This window comes from Larimichthys crocea, chromosome XIV (assembly GCF_000972845.2).
Source record: "Larimichthys crocea isolate SSNF chromosome XIV, L_crocea_2.0, whole genome shotgun sequence".
NCBI classification, from domain to species: Eukaryota; Metazoa; Chordata; class Actinopteri; family Sciaenidae; genus Larimichthys; species Larimichthys crocea.
The window spans coordinates 11,798,640-11,821,046 of record NC_040024.1 but is presented as its reverse complement, the minus strand read 5'-3'; the positions used below and the strand labels follow the sequence as shown (position 1 = coordinate 11,821,046).

The window sequence follows — 22,407 nt, the reverse complement described above, 5'->3', positions numbered from 1 at the left end:
GCCTGCAATAAAGTTTTATTTTCTGCACAGGCTATGTTTCATTATTCAATTGTTCAGTTCATTTTTTATTTTTTTTTGCAAATTAATTTTGCATTTAAATGATAGCAATAACTACACAAAATATGGGACAATGACATATTTAGTTACAAAATGCCACTACTGGCCTTCTCAAACTGCTAAAGATGATGGAAAAGATATGGACAAACAATGGAGAAAGAGATGGAGAAGGAGACAAAAAGTGGGAAGAAGGCACCCAGACCTCCTCCCCGGAAGAGAGGAGCATGGGGGAGGGTAGGCAGGTTGTACAGGAGAGCAGGGGGTGCAAAGGATATCCAGAGGGGACCAACTGTAGTGGTGTCAGACGCGGGTGCTGCCAGCACGCATCCTGCCAACACCCACCAGGAGCCAGACACACACACATGCACACGCACACATACCCCCAGGCTTGGCCCTAAGTGTGTGAACAACCCTGCCAACTGTACCCTCACCATCACCACCCATCCACCCTCACCCCCCACAACCCCTGAAGACCCAATCTGGAATCAGTGCACAGCGACAACACTGGTGCCAAGCTTGCCCTGCTGCCGGCCCTGCTCGTGTATATTTCACTAAGTTAAAAACCTGAGATGACTGAGCTCTCGACACAAAGACTGATCGCACATCACACTGCTTAGAGGTTGAAATGCATTTTGATGCTGTGAATTGTTTGAGAATATTTGTATTCTTCTGAAACGCTGGAGCAAAATCAATTCATCTGTATAATGTGGGAGCAGTAAGTTGTGAAGAGATTGTTTTCCATAGGCAACCATTAGCCTTGGAGAACCTTTGTGTACATACCTGCAATTTATTTACTCCCGAGAGTAAAGTGGTGATTCAGTCGACACATGTAGTACCATTTAAAGCTGATGTGGATTTAAATTCTGCTCACGACCTTTGTTGCATGTCATCCCCTCTCTCGGTTTTCTGAAATGCATGCTATGTTAGGAGAAATAACTCAGAAAGCATTGTTAGAAATCCCATAATGCATCTTTAAACCTCTTCTCAGCCCAGCCCCCTGCCTCCAAGCGAAGCTAACCCCTAACCCTCTTAATTCCCTAATCATGTTTATGCAAATACCATTTGTATGTAGCGTGTGTTCATAATGGATGTTGCTATCACCTATGGGACAGACCAGCCTTATATTTATATGCAGGTTTCTCTATAACAGGAAGGCTGATAAAGATTATATATGGAGTCTGCAGATGGAAGAAATGGGTTTTTTATATTACAGGCGAGCTAGACCTCTAAAATCTAAATATGATTATGTAAAGACTGCTCTGTAACCTGGGGATGCTGTGTAGGTTCATATTTAAAGATAGGTTGGCAAAATAATCATGCCGCAAAAGATTTTGTTAAAGCATTGCAACTATCATCACTCTCATTAGCTCTTGTCACCAAGTTCTGAAATGGTGTTCTGAGGTGTGTTGAGTCGTTGCAGTAAAAAAGACCAGGCAACAATTAGCAGACTTAGAGCCTGCAGCTATGCAAACAGCTACATTGGCACAGTGGTGTTTTGAGTTAAATGCTAATGTATCTATGGTAACATGCTCACAATGACAGCACCAGCATGCTGATGTTTAGCAGATATAATGTTTAACATGCAGTTGAGGCTGAGTGGAATCTCATGTTTGGTCGTAACAAATTAAAATTTTGGCCTCATGATGGCACTAGATGAAAATTCAGAAGATCGCCAATTTGATTGCAAATCATCTTGAGAGGGACATGAATATCCAAATCCATCTGGTAGATGATGAGCTACTTCACTGGGTAAGTGAATCCAAATTGACCTGCCAGATGAAAACTCATTGTATCACCAAACTAAACATGATTAATCTTCTTGGGACCATGAATCTCTGACCGAATTCCATGGGAAACCATCTAACAATTGTAAAGATTTCCATGATCAAACCAACATTGCCATCCATAGAGCCATACCACAAGCCATGATAAAAAAAAAAAGGTAAACAATGTATGGCAGAACAACAAAAAAGTCATTTAACATAGGATTAAGAACAGATGTTCAACAAATGTCTGAACAATTTCATACTGAAACGAAAGCCACGAATAATTCCTGAGCACATGCTTACAGTGCTAAAGTGAACTGTTTGTGCATGTTTGCTCATATAAAATAAACATTTTTTTAAACTTTAATTAAGCTTCTTTTTATAGATTTGCATGTAGGAAAATCAGCTTTAGGCCAACTTATAACTGGTCGGTATCTATTCATGTGGTTGTCAACTGTACACAGTACAATGTAATGGATAAGATTCGATTGTAGAGAAGTTCATGATGATGTTGAATAAATTGTTCTCCTCCAAGCTTGAGATGTATATATTGGGATGTCTCAACAGCAAGACAAACAAAACCATAATCGCTTCGACTGAAGCTAACATCGGAGCCGGCATCCTACAATTTGCTAAACAAACTCCATCCCTTTTGCCTGTAAACGATTTCCTATTATAAACACATGTTGGAGATGAATCACTCTTTAGCTCAACTCTCAGAGAGGACATTTCAGACAAGTTCCCCCTCCTGTTTTCCATTTGGCTGTTTAATTGTCTCAGCGCTGTCAACAGACTATCAAGGTAATTAGCCATGACTGCAAAACAACACAATCAGACAGACAGGAATGAACTGCAGCCTCTGAACATGATACTTAGAAAGGGAATGGGTGGGAACGACTTAATGTGGGCGCACGTATGCACACACATGTGTGTGCACACATCCGGGTGCACATGTACACCGATACACACAACCTCTCATGCACAGTCATTACCGTACCCTGAGTACATAGTTCCATGCCACACATTATATTTCCTTCGCCAACCATAACCCTCCACCCACCTCCTCCTTAATCCTTCTACCTCTTACAACTCTCTCTCTCTCTCTCTCTCTCTTACACACAGATACACACACACACACACACACACACACACACATACAGTTACAAAACCAAAACCTCATTTCCTCTGTGCCTCAAGCTATAGGAGCAGTGTTAATTGCGAGAAGGTGGGGAGTGAGCAAGGGTGTGCTTTTGTGTGTGTGTGTCAGTCCATGGGTTCATGAGCTTTATAGGTGTGTGTGAGCCACTGCATCTGTATATGTGTGCGTTTCTATATCGTGTGAGTGTGTTTGTGTGTGTTCGTTTCTTTTAAGTGTGTAGGAAGTCTCTCCTATGCCAGTCTGGGCATTGCTCCAGGGTTTCCTGCACCACCTGGGCATCTGTGAGTCCTAGTGCCTGTCACTGGGTACCGTCCCAGCTGGAGTGTGTATTTCTCTTTGTGTACATGTTTGTGTTTGTGTGTGCAGCTGAGGAGGGGCCGCCCATGATGAGCCTTTAGTGCCAGCAGCAAACACCATTGTCTTATCCATGTCTTATCCTTTGAGCCACGGGGGCCCATACACAAACACACACATACACACTCATAGAGTGTACATCTGGTTCCCACCTCCGCCTACTTCTCCACTTACTGAGTGGTTTCTTCCCTTTGAAAAACATTACCAATAAAAAAAAAAGACAGAAGGAATTAAGAGGGGGAAAAAAAAATTCGATTAAACAGCCCCCATTAAGTAGCCAATGAAGCTGTCTGCGCCAGCTTGCTTAGACTATACATACACCATTAGTTGATCAGGCCATGGCGGACTTAAAAGTACCCTGACTCAAAGGTCATCTACCTCCATTGAGCAGAGCTAATATTAGATTAGCTCTATAGCACTATGTGAGTAAAATAAGAAAGGGCAGCCCAGGCAGATTGGAAAGCAAAAGATTCTATTGACTGTCTGGTGGCCATTGTCTCTGCTCTTTTGAAACACAACTGAATTTACAGCTATGATGTTTTTATATGTATATGTTTTTATAGGAACATTTTGTTTAAAAAAAACGGAATAATAAAGGCTAAGAGGATGGGTAAACCCAGCAAAACTTGCCCGTACATGACATATATGGAAACATTTTGTGGCCAATACACAGAATATTTGGATGGCTTTACTTTAATTCATAATACACATGAATAGAAAAAGCATTAAGGTGGTGTAAAAAACAGTCACTGGTAGAAACTGTGTGTTTTTACTCGTGATAGTCAAACAAATGTTGTTTATCTGCTATTTTATTAACCACAACACACTACCACACTTGCGGACATCATTGGCAATAGGCAATAAAGCTAATAGCTGATAGAGGTAATTAGTAGTGAAGCCCATTTTAAAGTAAGTGATAAGGAAACAGAGTTAAAAGTCAATACGCTATAAAGTGCTAATATTGCTGTCAGTGGGCATGGGCATTAGTAACAGAAACAAAATTAATGAAAACACAACAAAAAGGCCAGAAGAGAAACTAAAGTGGAATAAAAGAACATCTTTGGTCCTCTCTGTTGGTGAAATTGCCCTCAAAGTGATGCATTCTCTGTAGATGATGATGGGAAAGTGTGTCAAAGCGTTGGCGCTGAAAACAATTTTAAGAGCTTTCAGGTAGCGGTCAACAGATCCCCGTGTACAGAAACACTTCAGGGTTGAAACAATACACCCAGGCCCGGTACAATAACACTTCTGGCCTCGGGCACACACACACACAAATACACGCTCTTATGTTTCCTGCCCACTATTGCCCCAAGGTTGAAACTCTAAACCTAATCACTCAGTATTCAGTGGAGGCAACACTCCCGCACTCTACAGTACCAACCTAATCCCTTCACACATTTCTTTCTTATGCGTGTGTGTGTGTGTGTGTGATTGTTTTGAGGGGTTTAGGTGTTTGTGTGCGTGCTTGTATATAAGCAGATGCCCTGTACCTTTACATATACAAAGCTCTTCCACTCTTGTGTGAAGATATTAGAACTGAGGTGTAGTCAAGCTTCAAGGCGAACTGCTGCTTTGTGTGCTTAAATACTGCATGTGTATGTGTCTGTATATGGTCTTTATCTGTGGGTATACAGTACATGCTAGTGTGAGTACAGACTAACATGTGGGATGCAGCAATGTTCCCTATACTCATCATTAATCAAATAATAATCATTATCACATCATAAACACACATTTTAAAATGCTCTGATAAAACTTTTTATTATTCTTTATTATCAGAAAAAAACACTTTACATAATGTACAGGGATGTAAGACTAGAGAACAAAAACAAATAAAGAAACAAACAAATAAAGCAAGAAATTAATACAAATTTCTAAGTGCATAAGTCACAAACAACAATATACAGTGCCTTTTAGCAGAAAGTTGTGCCATTTTCAGATTTTTTATTAGTTTGGAGTTTGTCCATTTCTATTGCTGTACTATGTGGATTAGGGGGAGGTTGTGCATTTTTACGTCCATCATAATCCCTCTTTATTGATTGGCTCCGGTTGGCCAATCAAAGGGCAAAGGTCATGTTGGTGGGCCACTGTTTGAGGATGTAAATAATGGAGCGGAGCAAAATGTAGAAACAACAAAAATAATAAGTGACCTGTAAATTAAATCTAAAATAAAATCTACTAAAACTCAGAATTTTATTTGTTTGTTTTCGCTTCACCGGCTGTCACGTTGGAAGAAGAAAAATGCGTCGACTACTGTGCTTGAGAGACTGCGGAAAGTGAATTATTGCCGCCAATATAAAGAATACAGACGTCTAAAAGGTGAGTGCGACATTTTACGGACATTACGTGAACTGTTTTGAGCTTTATTACATGACGGCGTGCGATAATTCACACTTGAAGACAAGCTTAAAGTCCGTTGCACGGTGTGTCTGTAGTGTTTTCAGTCTCTTCTCACTGTTTTGTTCATGACGCCATCAGCCTCCCCGGGTTAGCTTCTCTCTGCGCCTCAGTGTGCGCTTTGTTTTGTTTTTGTATGGCAGCAAAACCATTCCAGTCTCATATACTCAGGAGCTTTAGCATACAGTAGCATCATTTCTCTTATGGAGCAGTTGTAATGAATCATTTCAAGGTGTGCAGGTAATCACTCCAGCCCAGTGGACCCAACCATCTTAAGCACCCCCCTCCTCAACCTCCCCTGTGTTCTGTTCATTGTATACAGTACATGCACATTCGCCTTGGGATGATAGTTGAAGATTGCTTTTTGTTTGAAATAGCTATATATTTTACAATATGTTGTCTTTTTTATACGTACAACCACTTGCACTTGTAGACAGCACATATTTAAGTATATTTTTATGTGTGTGTGTGTGTGTGTGTGCAATAGGTTCAGGGAGTCAGCAGGGGTCCCGCGAGGCTGATTAGTGGACCCTACCAAATGTCATTAGGGTATAATGAAAAAGCAGCCCTGGTACTAATGCATAATAAAGTGAATGGGCTGTTACATTACCACAGTGTCCAGACTACGCCTGTTGGCACATCAGCACTTCATTGGTTTGTGTGTGTGTGTGTGTGTGTGTGTGTGTGTAGCAGCTCGACATCAAACGTCTGAGGAAAAGATGACGGAAACAGAGTTCGCTCTGACAGAATGCCAACATAGTGTATGTATGTGAGAAAGAGGAAAGAGTGAGCAGGGCCTTTCAATTGTGTCGGAGATCTCATGTGGGTGCAGGTGTTTTGAAGCAAATGTGGAGCTTGCATAAAGGTTAATGTTTCTGTGCGTGCATATGGTATTTGTGATCATATGAACAGCCATCTATCCATTTTTCCATATCCACTTATCCGTGTCAGCGTTGTGAATCTTTTGTGAATCTTTCATCATTTGTGCGTATATCTGTGTGTGTGTGTGTGTGTGTGTGTAATGGCTCTGTGACTCCATCTTCCCAGAGTAATATCAATGGCAGGACCAAAGGAAGTGCTTTCATTTAGTGGTTGATACAGTAATCACAATGAGGGAGAAGTAATAACTGTCTACTGTGCCGCCATTTAACTACTTCGGCCTTGACTTCTCTATTGACTGCATTAGAGGCGTCGCATTCAGCTGCGTTACACACTTGCGTGTGTGTGTGTGTGTGTGTTATGTCCTTATGAGTGGTGCCGTGAAGCGCGGCGAGTGGTTGCTTATTGTGCCAGCGGTTAAATGTAAGAAGTGTATAGAAAAGCTGCGTCGCTCTGAAGCGTTGAACGGCTGTCTGTCTTCTTTTTCCCCGACAGGGACCACAGTGAAGGGCGAACGAGAATGCATGTGTAATCCATCCCCCCCTCTTCTCTCCCTCCCTCCCTCCCTCCCCTCCTCTCCACAGTGTCTGTCACAGCATCGTCTTTATCTCTCTAAGTCTCTCCAGAATGACTGAATATTTACTATCATTTAATGTTACTGTCCAGAAGACATCGGGCAACAGAGACACACACACATATATACACAAATTCTCACACTCACAGTCTAGTCTACCCATTTAATTAAGCACTCTATGAATAATTCAGTTTGAGCCTCTGGGCTGAAGATAATTATAACGATCAGGATAATAATGTTTATTTTGCTTTTTATTGTATTAAGACATCAATATCTCTGCAGTGCAGTGTGGACAGTTTGCAGCTACACTTCCAATGCCTGAAGCACCACCTTTGATATCCAAGTGGCCGAGTACTTAATGTTTTTTTAATTTTCTTATTTTATTTTAGAAAAATCACATTGAACATGAAATGACTTCTCCAGGCTGGCACCTGTTGGAACACACACATGCACGTGCATAGGGCCACACACTCAGATTGACAGATGCATACAGACATCAGACAGAAACATATGTAGCTGTATGTGTCATGGATGTAACCATGGATTGATGATAATACCAAATGGTTGAGTCCCGGCCGCTTGCAGCAGTGACCTTGAAAATTGTGACTGTTCTGATTCCCAGCAGAAATATCAGGACCCATAATCCTCAGTTTAACAGATCAATAATATATAATATGATTACAGTCGGGCTCACTGGGCACAGCAGCTGTTCTCCACCCTATGTGGCTTCTATCAAGTTCTGATTAGTCAATGATTGTCTATTCTTTGCCGGGCATATGGAATCAGCAGTCTATTCGCTGTCACTGTATAGTCATTGATTAACCCTGGCAACAGATGTGGGAACAGTGATTGTGCTGTATTGTTGGTCTGCACCCCGCCATATTTCAACACACAGGGTAGTCCTTTCCAAATGGCTGCAATTTGCTATTCTTTCTGAATATTATTGTAAATCTTTTCCTTTATTCTGCATCCCAGAGGCTGACATGGACCGACACCGAACTGAGTCATGAGCTAAATTTGATCCTGTGACGTAGTGTTTGTATTTGGGATGTGCTGAGGTCTTCTAATATCTGAGTTTGTTTGTGATATTCTTTGTTTCCACACCCAAGTATTGCTGCTTTTAAAGGAGCAATGAATTTCATCATCATCTATCGATCCTACCCTTCTGTCCATACCATATTCCTATCCATCATCAGTCGTTCCCCTTATACACAATAAACCCCACATCACATCCATTCTATTAGGCCTAAGATCCTTAAAGTCTACAATTGATCCTTCCCCCTGTCACCCCCCCAAAGCTCCAGGGCTTCTTTCCAGACACCCTGCTTCTGTGAGAGGCCTGGCCCAGTGAAGGCCTATCCCTGTGGGCTTCAGCGGCAGGGAAAAGTCCATCTGCGGAGCTGGACCTGCTGGAGTGAACCCATCAGTCACTGGGGCTGATGGATGGCCAAGACAGACAGGGAGGTTGTTGGGGTGCATGTAGACGTACACACACACACACACACACACACACACACAGAAGCAAACTGAACAACAGATTGACAGACTGCCTGTGTGTGTGTGTGTGTTTGTGTGGATGCCTAAGAAATCCAAGAAACTTGAGAAACTTTCAAGTGCCTCTTGTGTCCCCTCAGCGTCCGCCTCATTTGATTAGTGGCCTTAAGGGGTTCTGTGGATCAATAACTGACTTAGGTAGCCCCCTACAGCTTTGCACGCACACACACACACAGACACACACACACACATAGTCAAATACACACACATGCATAGGGCTCTGCAGGCTGTTCATTTAGGCCAAACCGTCGATCATCAAAGTGTGGACAGGTCCAGTCTGGCCCTGCCTATCTAGGACGCTGCTGGAGGGGGGCTTATGTTCGTGTGTGTGTGTTTATGCGGATGAGATATAGTGTGTCTGCTTGTCCATCTGTCTTGTGCATGTGTGTGTGAGTAGCAATTAGTTCATGCTCCTTGTTAGCCCTGCCAATAATGGCACGCTAATATGAGCAGGTTGGTGAGCATCAATAATCCTGAAGTCAGACAGAGTTTTTTCCGCTCATTTAAACAGGTAGATAACTTCAGAAACATTACTCTGCCTTGTAGGTCAACTACTGCGAGAACAGCGTACACACACAGACTGGATGACGTCACTACCCAGTACGACCACAATCCCCTACCACGAATGTGAGGTTAACTGCTGTGCTCAAGGGCACTTTGACATTAATTGTGTAGAGAGGTTAAAGCATTTTATCATCCCAATTCTCCCATGTGGTCCAGTAATTGGAACGGTTGGAACAAAAGGACCATTAGACGACCTCCTGCAGCTTTATAAAGTGGATAAAAGACAAAACAGCATCTTTGAACACGTTGAATATTCAAATAAACACAACAAAGGCCTGCGTTTAATTATCCCACAAGTGGTGTGTCCACTTCTGAGACACATAAGTTGCGTACCAGCAGGTCAAATTTGCAAGACTAAGACACAAATCAGGAACTTTTTGTTGTTTCACCATAATCTCGCTCTCTCTTCTACCTGCATGTCCTCGGCTCCACAGTGACTTACCTTGTCAGAATGTATGTTCACTATCAAAGGCTCTCTTTCCTCTTCAAAAAAAAAAAAAGGTTGAGTGACAGTGAGGCAGATGAATAGCAGCATCCTGTTTGGTGACACGAAGTGTCAGTGTTATTGTAAAAGTGGTGCTGATTTGAATATTCTGTGCAATATAGTTAGTGTCTGGCTGGCTAACATCAAATAGGTCTCACTTAGATTAAACGTTTAACTAATATGGATGACTGTCTACTCGTCTAGGATGTAAAATTTAAACACTGTGTTAAAGCGATAAAGCATGCAGTCTTACATAAAAGATTCAGCGAGGATACAAACTGTGTAAAGCCAAATCCGATAGAACGCAGAATGTAGGAAAATGACATTTTTCACACCTCGGTTTTTGAATACGCAGGCTTCAAGTCAGACTGAAAGGTGCAAATTCATTCCGACTGAAGTCGACCTCGGGTGTCGGCATGTCACAGAGTGGTCGCCACTCAGCCACTCAGTCCTAGTGGTCATATTGATGCCCTGTGTGGTCTGCTTGTCCAGGCTAAATGGAAACAGAGTGTTCGACAAACAGCCTGTCCACCCACGGGCGTTTTTTTTTTTTTAACTGACAACCTTGTAGACGCCACCGCAGTTGACCGTATTGCCACACACACTCAATTTCACACAGACGCACACACTTAAACACACACTGTCACCTTCCCTGGGGTGCTCTCCGGCCACCGAAAAACACAGCCCACCGCCCACGCCGCTGTCACTCACTTGTAGCTCCGCCCGCTCGCTCTGCCTTCCCACGCATGCGTATACACACATACACACAGTCACTGGCCGCCCACACGTGCCAGTTAACCTACTAATGAGGCGGCATGGGTCGCGTCGTGTTCCGCTGCCCCCACGGGGCCGGCCTGACCTGTCTTCGTGTCAGTTTTTTTTCCTGCCCACGCTGACTGCCTGATGGACTGCCTTGCCTAATTGACTGACTGAATTACTGACCAACCGCGTGGATGACTGACTGGATAAACATGTAGCATGCTGGGATAGCGTGGGCGTGGGAACTCGGAAGCGAAGCACGTGGGCGTAGGCTGAAGTGCGAAGGGATGAACAGCGGCGCTGTAGCTGTGAAAGCCGTTTTTTTGATATTTTATTATTATATGGACTCGTAATTTAACTTGTAAATTGTAATTATTGCTGAGTTTTGCGTTTGCTTTCTATCGCAGTCCTTATTTTTGATTGAATGTTTCCTGTAGGTGCACAGTTCTGCTAATATTGTCTTAAATGCTTGGTTAAACCATTTCTAAAATTCATTCTGTCCAGTTCAAAAAGTATTTGTCTTATAGCTTCACAAAATTTCATGTTTTTATGTAGAGAGTTTTTAAAAGAAAAGGATTTAACAAATTTAATAGTTGTGAATGTGAATGTTACAAACCCCAGAGCTGTATTTTTCACCGTTCCTTGGTGTTTACCCGCTTAGGAAGTGTTGGCAGTGCAAATTCTTGCGCTTCTTTGCCGTAAGCGCGATAGTGAACACACTGTCAGCAGAATGTAATAGATCAGTGCAGGAGAAACAGTTTATTCAATTAATTTCCCCCACATTAAACATGTTACACTCCTCCTGTTCTCACATTGTTAGAATAATGGTTGGGTGTGCTCAGGCTTCGATGAAACAATTAAAACCAAATGGAAGTTTGTCGTTCCCTACGCACAACTGACGGACAGTCATTTTGGTGCCAATTGATATTCAGCACCTGTCTTGCTTTCCCTTTGAGTGAGTGTATGGTGTCATGTGCTTCTGTATGTGTGTGTGTGTGTGTGTGTGACTCATGCCAGTCCCTTGCTGATGATCATCTATTGTGAGTGTGGCAGCAGCCCCGAACACTTGACTACACAACTGTTAATTTCTCTCTCAGTGCATAAATTAATAGTTCATAAATAAGCGAATAAATTAAAGAATGGATGGGAGGAGAGAGAGAGAGAGGGAGGAGAGGAATGGGGGCAGGCAAAAACTTTCTCATCAGAAAAATTTAATTTCTCACTCCGACACCCACGAGAGCGGGGGGAGGGAGGCTGGGGCGGCGGGTAATGGATGTGTGTGCGCACGTGTGTGTGTGTGTGTGTGTGTGTGTGTGTGTGCAAAAGGGATTCATTTTCAGCTTTTCTATCACACCCCTCTGAGCACTGACATGTTGGCATGTTTTTTTTTTTGTCTTTCCCGAGATCCACATTCGACAAACATCTGTGCCTATTACTGAACACACACACACACACACACACACACACACACACACACACACACACACACACATAAGAGGCCTGGCAGAATTAGTTTCTTTTTTATTATTATTATGAGGAGCCATAATGCATCAAGGCACTCCTACAATTCTGACTCCATTTGCTGATATTTCGATAACAGTAAGTCAATATGACCTTAAAGCCATGCAGCCACTCCTCTGTCTCAACTTCGCAGACATCTGGAAAATGTCAAGCAGAACAGTTGGTTAGAAGAGAGAAGGGTGGGGATGGAAGGATGGAGGAGCGTGGTGTTCACCTGTCTTTATGTCCTGGTAGAAACACACAAAATGTGCTCCGGCAACAAACACAAGACACACACACACACATGGGAGAAGTGTTATTTCAGTCCAAAATAACAGTTTATCATTATGGCAAATCCAATTCACCTCGGTGCAATCACTCCATTCAGGGCGGGTTTACTGTCAAATCACAATGCTGTTCTTTTCTTGGCAACCCAGAGGCACAAACCTCGAGGGGTAAAAGACACGGTTATTTTTTGACAGCATGCTAGTTCACGAAGTATGTCAGAAATAGTGATAAGGTCAAATAAAGGTAGGTGAATCAGCTTTCAGTGCAGCAGTGGTTGGCAGCAGCAGCAGCAGCTATATCACGAATTGAATATAATAACTGAAGGTTTGGATGGTGAATTTTATTTTTTTTTCAGCTTGTTTGCTAGCCCGTGGCTAGTGTGCATTCATCAATGAACGTGATTCGCATCAGTAATGCTTTAAACTGAATGGTATGCAGTATGACCACAGGCTTGGATGGTGGGTGTTAGTGTGTTTCAGCTTTTAACACAGACGCCGCCCCTGGAGAGTAAAAAAAAAAAATGGAGATTGATGTGTTGACTATAACATTCTGCTGTGGGAATATATGGATAGAGTGTTCAAACTAAAAGCTTCTCTCTTCCATCTAAAATGTCCCAGCGTTAACATCTAATGAACTGAGCTTTAACCGCAGTTAAGTTAACATGACATCATATCCCAAAGTTTGTATCCATTTTTATCATTTAAGTAGCTATAGCGCCGCATGGTCTTGTCATCACCATATGTCCAGACCTCAGTGAGCTTGAGAGTGCTTGCACAAGGTTAATACGGCTTGCTGGGCTCTTGAGGGAAGGGGAATGGCTGACATTTGTGTTTAACATTGACCTCGTTGCTTAAATCATCTTAGATAGGGTTAGGGTCAGGATACATTATGCACAAAGCTCTGAGTCACTTTTAATATTTGCTATGTACCGAGTAACCACTTCCTCCACATTATGTCTTACCCCAGGATCTAGTTTCAGATGGAGATATATATCGAATAGAACAGAATAACAGAGCATAGCTGTTTTCTGGTGACTTTTAAGGAGAACACATCCTGATTTTTGAATAGCTACAAATCAAAAAATAATGTGCAAGCGTCCGCAATGTGCGCTAATGTGTGCGGTTTAGAATTTGTAATATGCAAAAGCTGATTTCCCTCACTAGTCATTAGTGTTTCCAATAAACTGCGGATTGGCCCAGTGCAGATACTTGGCCAAGCCATTTGGGCTTAAGGATGACTCCTTTGGGTTGGAGCGTGGCCACGCTGGTGAACAGCTATGTTGGTTTGTTTGTTTTGATCCACTCCCTCAGCACAGCATGCCGTTTGGAAGACGTTGCCGAGGATTACATATACCATGAAAAGCAGTTTACTACACTCACTGGATTCCGACCAAAGGCTGCCGAGAGACGAGGTCTGACGAGGTCTGCTAAGAGCACTCCGCTTCAATTATTTATCTTGGCGCCTTGCTTTTCAATATAGGTCTGTGCGACTGAGCGGATTCCAGAGACGCCCCTTTGACTTCTCATTGTCCTGAACCAGAAATGATCATATGCTTCATGGAAAAGTACAGACTAAACACCTTGAATCAATTACAGGAGACAAAATAAAGTAGATGTATTATCGAGTTAGCCAGATAGCTGTGGAGACAAAAACACCCAAAAATGTTTTTTTTATGGATGTTTTGCAGCCATGCCCTGCGACGACCTCTCTGTATAACACAATGCTATCTCGGGGATTTTTTTTTTTTTCCCTGCGCAATGTATCCAAACTTTTTTTTCTCTCCGTGTGATTGTCCTGAATGTGCCCTTGAAGAGAGCAGCAGACGCTGCAGAGATCCTCCCTGTAAAAGTGTTTTTAATTATTAATGCTGGCCCTCCATACTGGCAGAACTCCAGGCTGCCTGTGGACGGCCACCACATTTCACTCGCTCACTTGCCATGAATTATTCTCACAGAACATGCCTGTACACAAACACACACACGCAAGAACGCCCACATGGAAGAAGCATGAGACCCACAGCGGACATATGGAGACAAGTGTGCTCACCTACCATATAAAATATGAACACTGTACACACACACACACACACACAATGCTTGCCAGTGACACAATGCAGCCACTAAAACACAGGCCACTTGCAGTATTTATCATGTGGGTAAACACACACAGAGACGAAGTACTTATGCAAGAATGTACACAAACCTGCACACGGAAGCAAGTACACACTTACACACACACACACACACACACACTTCCATGTCCTCTCTGTATGTTATCTGACACGTTACACACACATGCACACACTTCACCAGAGACACAATGGATCCGGGAGCACATACAGGCCATTTGCAGTATTTCTTCTATTCAGTGTATCCCGTCCAGCTGTCAGCAGGCTGTCAGTGTGTTCAGTTGCCAGGCAAACAGCCCCGCCTCCTCCCAATAATAAAATCTGCCTTTAAAATGTCACTCACTCCCGAAAGAGCAAAAGCAGAGGCAACAAATCGATTCACATTAGTTGTTCAATTGACTTTGGCTTGAACTCCCACTCCCCCTTTTGTCTCACCTATGTTCTCTTTTTCTTTCTTTCTTTCTTTCTTTCTTTCTTTCTTTCTTTCTTTCTTTCTTTCTTTCTTTCTTTCTTTCTTTCTTTCTTTCTTTCTTTCTTTCTTTCTACCCTCTGTCACAGTCTACCTGCTTCTCCCTTTGTCCCCACCTCGTCACCTGCTTTTTCATTTAGCTTTTTCCGTTTACAGGTTCACAGATCTCTCCACCTCCTCTTCTCCTTCTCCCATCTTTGTCACCTCTTCTCTAACCCCCCCCCAGTTAATTTAAGCGAATGAATGCGGTGGAGCCGGTGGCAGTGGCGGCGGCGGCGGCGGCACAACTCCTATTCACTCTCCCCGCCGACCACCACCGTGGCAGCACTCATTTCAATTTTCACCTCGTTTTAGACTTATCACATTGACATCATTAAGGCTCCCTCTCAGCGGCGCACTCATTCGTTATCCTCTCCATTTTACACCTTTCTATCTCTCTCTCCCTCTGTTTGTGTGTGTGTCTCCCTTTCTCTCGCTCTCCTCTCTCTCTCCTTATCTGTCTCGCTCATTGTCAGAGGATTTAAAAGGCTCTCTATTTGAGAGCGGTGAGTGTCTGGGCTTTGGTTTTTCATCCCCGTGACAGAAACCTGTTGGAGTCTCCTTCTTCAGAATGAAAGAGTCGGACATTTTTTGCCTTTTTAACGGGGATAGCAGGGAGCTGTGTTGGGCTTGTAAATCTTAAGAAAAGTGACACATAACTCATTCTGTTTGCTCATTTCAAACGTCATAATATTGCTTTTCCCAATACAACCTTGTAGAAACTGGTATTTCTGAACAAAGAATGAAAATTCAGCTTTAATTGGATATTTCAAATGGGAAACTGCTGCAATTCTGCACTATTAGACTTTAATACATCAAGACATCACCTCGGGTTTTTGGAATTTGGGACATTTTGTTGACTAAATTATGACTCAAACCTAATCGATAATAAAAGTAATCTTGTGGATGTACTTTTTATGGCTGTACTTTGCGGCAAAGAACATCCCGGTTTGGCAAAATCCTGCTTCAAGTAAAAGCTGAAATTGAAAATGACGATTAATTCCTGTAATGAAGTGTATCTTGTCATGTGACTGGCCCCAAGCTCTTCCTGCAGCACACTACTGTACTCCGTGTTTATGCATACAGGCTTGGAGCTGTATGTTTGCCTGACTACTTGCACCAGCTTATCTTCCAGCCAGCAGCATCTTGCTATCTGCAACTTGGACAGAAACACAGTCATAATGTGTGGTAGTTTGTTCGTCTTATCTCGGCGCAATGTTTTCTCAAAATTGAATCAGTTTTGCCACAGTGTTGATACTTCACTAGGCTTATCTCATTGTGTTGTCCACATTAGAGGAGGGTTGCTGGCTCTCTGAACCCCTGCTTGCAGTTTGCAACGTTTGTATGTTGTCTACTGTTTGGCCTGGATCTCTCGTCGGCTTATCTGACCTGTGTTTTCACAGACGGCGTTTGACACGGAGGACCCTACCATTGGTTGGGTGGAGCTTACGGGTCAGAGGTCAAGTGAAGTGAAACTGGCAAAGGGAGAGGTCAGGAGAAAGAGAAGAATAGAATACAGAGAAGGGAGATGGAGGTGGAGGAAGGTTAAGACCTCGCTGAAAAGGAGCCCAAAGTTAATATTCGTCGTCGTCCCCTGTGCCTTAACCTGGGGCTAAACTGATATGGCCTTTCCTAATGAACAACAGTGGCCCACATCTGTGTTGTTACTCAGGAATCTTCACTGCCATCTTGGATCAATTTGAGGGCAAATAAAATCCGAGTGCCAGGGCCATTTCTGGGTCTCCAGTGGCCTGCCTGCCACACCGCAGACTTTCACAAGGTGGGAGTCACAATGTGAGACTGTGCACAAGAGAGAGAGAGAAAGTGAAAGCGCACACACACACACACACACACACACACATACATACACACACACACACACACACACACACACACACAGAGCTCACCTCCCATCTATAAACAGAGGGCCTTAGAGTAGGGTGCGGCCCTGTGGCGAGCGTCGGGGTGGCGTGTGGAGGGGAAGAAGGTACAGGTTACAGGCTGGTGGCGACAGTGGCAGCGCCGCGGTGAGCCTTACGAGCTTGGCGTCATGCACCCAGCGTGTCGCACCTCCCTGCCATGAGAGCCTGTAAAGACGTTTTTAAAATCCAACAGCCCTTCTCGACAGGAAACTGAGGTTTTGCTGATGGAATTTCTTTTTCCTTTTTTTTCTTTTTATAAACATCAAAACCAGCACGTCCTAATTAGCATCCGCTGTGCGTATGCATATTTGAGCGCGCGTGCGCGTGTGCTCGGACGCATCTGTACGTCTGTCCGGCGTCTACGTGCTCACACTTGCGTCGATGCGCGCTCCGACTGATTTATTTTGATTGTGCATGTGTGCGTGCGCATGTGTGGGTGCGATGCTGTGATAAAAGTCAAAATAAGACCGCCACATGGGATCGTTTATCTCGCGACAGACCACTTCTGTCTAATTAGTGTGAAACAGTAGAAAAAATATAGGCAACTGTAATTAAAGTAGGGGATCAAGATGTGCGTGTTGCACATATGGCACATGGGACGTGTGTTTTCCACACAGTGTGTGCTGTATGTCTGAATCCCTGCGGTGCTTCAGGTAGAGCTATCACTCCTGTCAGAGGTAATGTGCTGCATATGTTCAACAGTTTTTTTTGCTCACACCCCTACATGTCTTCTGTATGTAATAAGCTGAAAGATTAAAGATTTCCTGTTGTTGACTAAGCCTGAAAGCTCATTTTCATATTGGATGAGTCACCGGGATGATTTAGGGCGCGCTCACGTCATGTTTGCGGCAGCTTTCATTTGAACTCTTGAACTCTTTTTTTTTTTTTTTTTTTTTGAAGTGTTTCGTTCCAGGTGAGGAACGGAGCGTTCGGGATTCTCACAGAGACACCTTCAGAAATGCAACTCTCGCTCTCTCCTCCTCTTCTCAGACAACTGCAGCGTGTTGTGGTAGGAGTGAGAACATAATCTGAACAGGAAATTGCTCTGGAACGCAAGGGTTTATGGGTATATGGAGACAGATTATAACGTCTTAAAGCCAAGTCACTGATGCTTGGAAAGCATAACAGAAAAAAATAACCGAGGGCAGATGCAGTCTGGGCTGATGCTCAGATTCTATTTTCATATGTATTTTTGACTGTTTTTTTAGAGCAGAGAAGGTTAATTATAAGAACACAAACCCATTATGCTAAGCTGAAGGTTAAGGGACTAGAATTGGATTTGTTTTCTTGTCCCCCAAGGGCCAAATATACAACCTAGTAGGAAGTTACCAGAAGCCTAATAGATAGGATATTTAGTCTGTGTTGTTTTTAATTGTCTGTGAACCCTGGTTCACCTGTAATTAGTCTGTTTATACCAAGAAGAAAAAACCTGTAATATGATATGACATGTATGTCTGTTCATATAATATCTAACCCAGTGCACCTTTAAGCAGAATATATATATAAGGTGCAGCACAGCCTGGGACTATATCTTGATATATTGGTTGTGTAGAGTCACGCTCTGCTCTCCGTTCTCCTCCTCCACATTGTGACATTTCGTCTTTACCTCATCTTTACCATTCTTGTTGTGTTGCACGTCGGGGTTTTCGGGAAAACAATTTGTCTCGGCATAGAATGTGATAAATGAAAGCCATATGTCTTTGCGAGGAACAGATTGAGCCCTGTGTGTGTTGACAGTACATTTTGTCCCAGTGGGGCTTCCATCGAAGCCCTGACATTTTCAGACAATATTGCGGTGTTGAGCCACAGTTAGGATTTCATAAGTCAAGCTAACACTGGAGACGTGCGCGCCTGTGTGTGTGTGTGTGTGTGTGTGTGTGTGTGTGTGTGCGCCTGCTAACACTACGATCATCTCTCTCCCTGTCTCAGTGTTTCAGTGTCTTATGTCACAACACTTATTACTTTCTGCAGTGTGTGTGTGTGTGTACATGTTTGTGTGTGTGTGTTTGCGCGGCATCTGTCTCAGAACATACTCAGAGCCTCTGAATATGTGCTCCTTTGAATTCCTCTCTCTGTCACTCTGTTTGTCCTTTTGTTTCATAAGCCTGTCTGCTTGTTGTCTGGAGTAGGATGATGACACATTATTTTTCGATATTTATCTGTCTATTTTCCCCCATTTTTTTGTCTTTTATCCAGTTGTTTTTGCCCAGGTATCCCTGCCATTAGGGCGCACAGTCTCTAAAGGCCTTGATGCTATCTGCCGCATGATATCTGAACTAGTGCTGCACTTTTGTACCATCCCCACGAGTGCTTGCTTGGTAAAAAACAGGCTTTCCTCTCTTTTTTTTTTGGCTGTCAGAAGTCACAAGGAATAGCCTGATAGGAGGCTGAGAGAAGCTTCAGTTTTATATTTCAATATACTTATCTGTCTGTACTGCCTCGACTATACAACACTGAAGGAAAAAAAAAATTGTCTGCAGTACTAATGCATTATAGATGCAGGAGAATGCATGAGGTGGGATTTCTACAGTAGCAGCACCAGTGTGTGTATATGACTTCTTCATTTTATGGCCCCTAAGCTCTATGTCCTAGTCTTTCATATGTTTTTATTAGAGCCTGACTGATACTGGACATTTAAGGCTGCTACTGATATCAGTGAGTTAAAGTAGCTGATGGCGATATATTGCCTTTTTAAATTAAACAAACTTATTTTGGATAAAAATCCATAATGTTCAGGATTGCGATAGGTAATGGATGGAACTAAATTTCTGTCCTCAAAATTGATTCATACCAGCAGTCCGTGTTTTGTCTAACTGACGGTTCGAAGCAAAAAAGATTTATCATCATAGGAGGGTAAGAAAACCAAAACGAATTCACAACCGAGTTTCTGTGGATCAGCTAATTGAACAATTCTCTAATCGTTTTAGCTGTAATTATAATGAAATGATCCAAACCTAACATATTTAGTTTCTTGACAACATAGCAGACGACTGGCTTCCTATCTAAACTTTTAATTGCATGAATATGTGCCGTATCATCTCAGCTTTGATTGTTGTAGAAGCTGCTTTGCACACTATATGCACGCTTTCATGTATTTCAGACAGTTTAGGAGACACACCTAGTACAACATTGTGATCGTGTTTTTCTTGGAGCTGTTGCTGCTGTTAAATCATATTCCATTATTCATCATATTTGTCTGTCTCGAATCATATCGGGGAGACAAAATTCACCTTTAGTGCTATTAAACAGCACGCTCGGCGTATGCTTTTCACAAGAGTTGCTCTGTGTCCTATATATTACCGCGTAATGTTATGTGTGGCACATAATATTGCGGAGAGCTTTCAGCGATGTGACAGTGTTTGTTCATTGTGGCGGAAACACAACAGAGGGGAAAAAGGGAAGAGGCAATTCTGCACTTTATCCCCCTTTCAATATATAATGCTCACTCTGGGAATTCTTTGAGCCACAGCTACAATCAGAGCCAACCTCAACCTCTCTCTCTCTCTCTCTCTCTTCCTCTCTGTACCCATCATACTGCACTGCTTGCTTTCTTCCCCCCCTCACAGACTCCTGTGTGTGTGTGTGTGTGTGTTTTTGTGCTGCCGCATCTGCTATGTATCAGCACAGCATGTGTCTCCTGTGCGAGTGTGTTCCTCAGGTTTTATGCATATATATATATTTTAGATGTCTGATTTCTACGCTTCCCGCGATAGCCTTGGTTTGTTTGTGAGTGCGTGCACGTGCTCCAGCGTGTCTGTTATGAATCCGAACAGCATGTCTCGACGTCGTAAATCTCATGCATCTGTTTTTCGGCTTTATAGCTCGTGTGTGTGTGTGTGTGTGTGTGTGTGCACGCCGTGGTCTGCGAGTGAATTTCCTGCAAATATGGACATAAATGTTATAAATCTGCATGTCCTTTTATCTCTGCGTTATACATTTCTGATTTCCACTTACCTTCGTAGCGTGTGTGTGTGTGTGTGGATGTCCACGTACATCAAGAATCATAGCACCTGTCTACTGTAAATCTCTCGCACGACTTTGATGTTTAATGTGGAGTACAGTATGTCAGATCTTTCTGCTTGTCTCACTGGGTTTTCTCTTCACAGTATGAGTTTGCATGTTTGCTGTCGTGTGTATGCTTGCATGTGTGTGTGTGTGTGTGTGTGTTTGCCTGCCTGCTTGTGTATTAATATGCAAGGGAAACAGCTGGCGTGGCTAATGGCTGTCCCTCCCCACGTCCCTCCCAGATCCCATTCTCTCCTCCACACTCTGCTCATTCAACTGAACACTGCCTCTTCTTCTTCTGCTGCTGCTCTTCTCTCCTCCTTGAGGCTTCAAACACAATCAGGTGTGTGTGTGTTTGTCGGAGGGGGTGATACTGAAGCGTAAAGATAGGGGTAGCAACTGCGGAAAACGAGGCAGAGTTGAAAATAGGTGAACGCGGGATTAGTGTTGAGGAATTATTTACAGTAATGATGAAAGAGCGGAGATTGCATTGGCCTATGGAACAGTAATGTAATCACCATGCAAATTTAAATTAAAGCTAACAGCACGGTCTTGAAGTCCAGAGAGAATGAAAGAGGAGTGGAGGAGTAGGAGGAAGAGAGAGGTTCGGCATAAGCGAGTTCAATTAGCAGAATTTAGCCTATTAATTAGCACTATTAGCAACGCCACGCTGGGGTGTTACTTAGTGAGCGAGCATGTGTGCGTGTGTGTGTGTGTCCGTTTGAGATTTGACATGAAAGTGACTTGTTAAGAGCCACAAACAAGAAGCTTTGAAATGCCAGAAACACACACACACACACACACTAACACACACATGCACGTAACACACACATGCAGGTTATGGAGATGTGGTTCGCATTAGCATTTTCGAGTGCATTCCTGCTAGTTCCACAAACACACATCCATACTCGCACAGAGCAGTTGTAGTGTGTGCAACGGTGCAAGGCCGAGTGTGTGTGTGTGTGTGTGTGTGTGTGTGTGTGCGCCAGGCTGTCGTGAAGTGGGTGCAGTTCGACGTCCTGGCTTTGCGTGCCTTTTCTTCATAAAAATGCCACTCAACTCCCCCCGCCGAGGAATCAGGAGCAGCTGGCGGCACTTTCTCTCTTTTTTCCTTTTCTCTCCTCTCTCCTTTTTTCAGGCCACTCTCGTTGCCTGTCTATTCCTCTATTTTTAGTTTCCTGCATTCATTCCTGCATTTCTTGGTTCATATGCTCGCTGTCTGCCTGTCTTGTGCTCTATCCACAATTTCTTTTTTTTTTTTTGCCTTGTTCGAAAAACTCACTGGCTTCCCCCCTGAGTTCCAAGTCCAGGCGCTTCACTTTTTTTTTCCGCCAACCCCAAAAACACATGAATCATTTTTATTCATGATCAGACAGGCCTCTGAATGACACTGCTGGGGGCTCCAGGGGCCAACTGTGCATTTGAGTTCTGCGCAATGATCGATGGTGAGAAACGGGGTTGTGTTTTTTTTGTAACGCCTGGAAGACGATGCGAAGCTCTTGAACTATT

General features: G+C 43.2%; 1 protein-coding gene across 1 annotated transcript in view; it reads left to right on the top strand.

Moving 5' to 3' along the window:
- Positions 1-5,620: 5,620 nt before the first annotated feature.
- Positions 5,621-22,407, top strand: part of serpinh2 (serine (or cysteine) peptidase inhibitor, clade H, member 2) — a 99,193-nt gene continuing 82,406 nt past the window's right edge. Inside the window, exon 1 of the mRNA XM_027287922.1 lies at positions 5,621-5,655. The gene's annotated coding sequence lies outside the window, so the exon portion shown is untranslated. The remainder of the gene's footprint in view (positions 5,656-22,407) is intronic.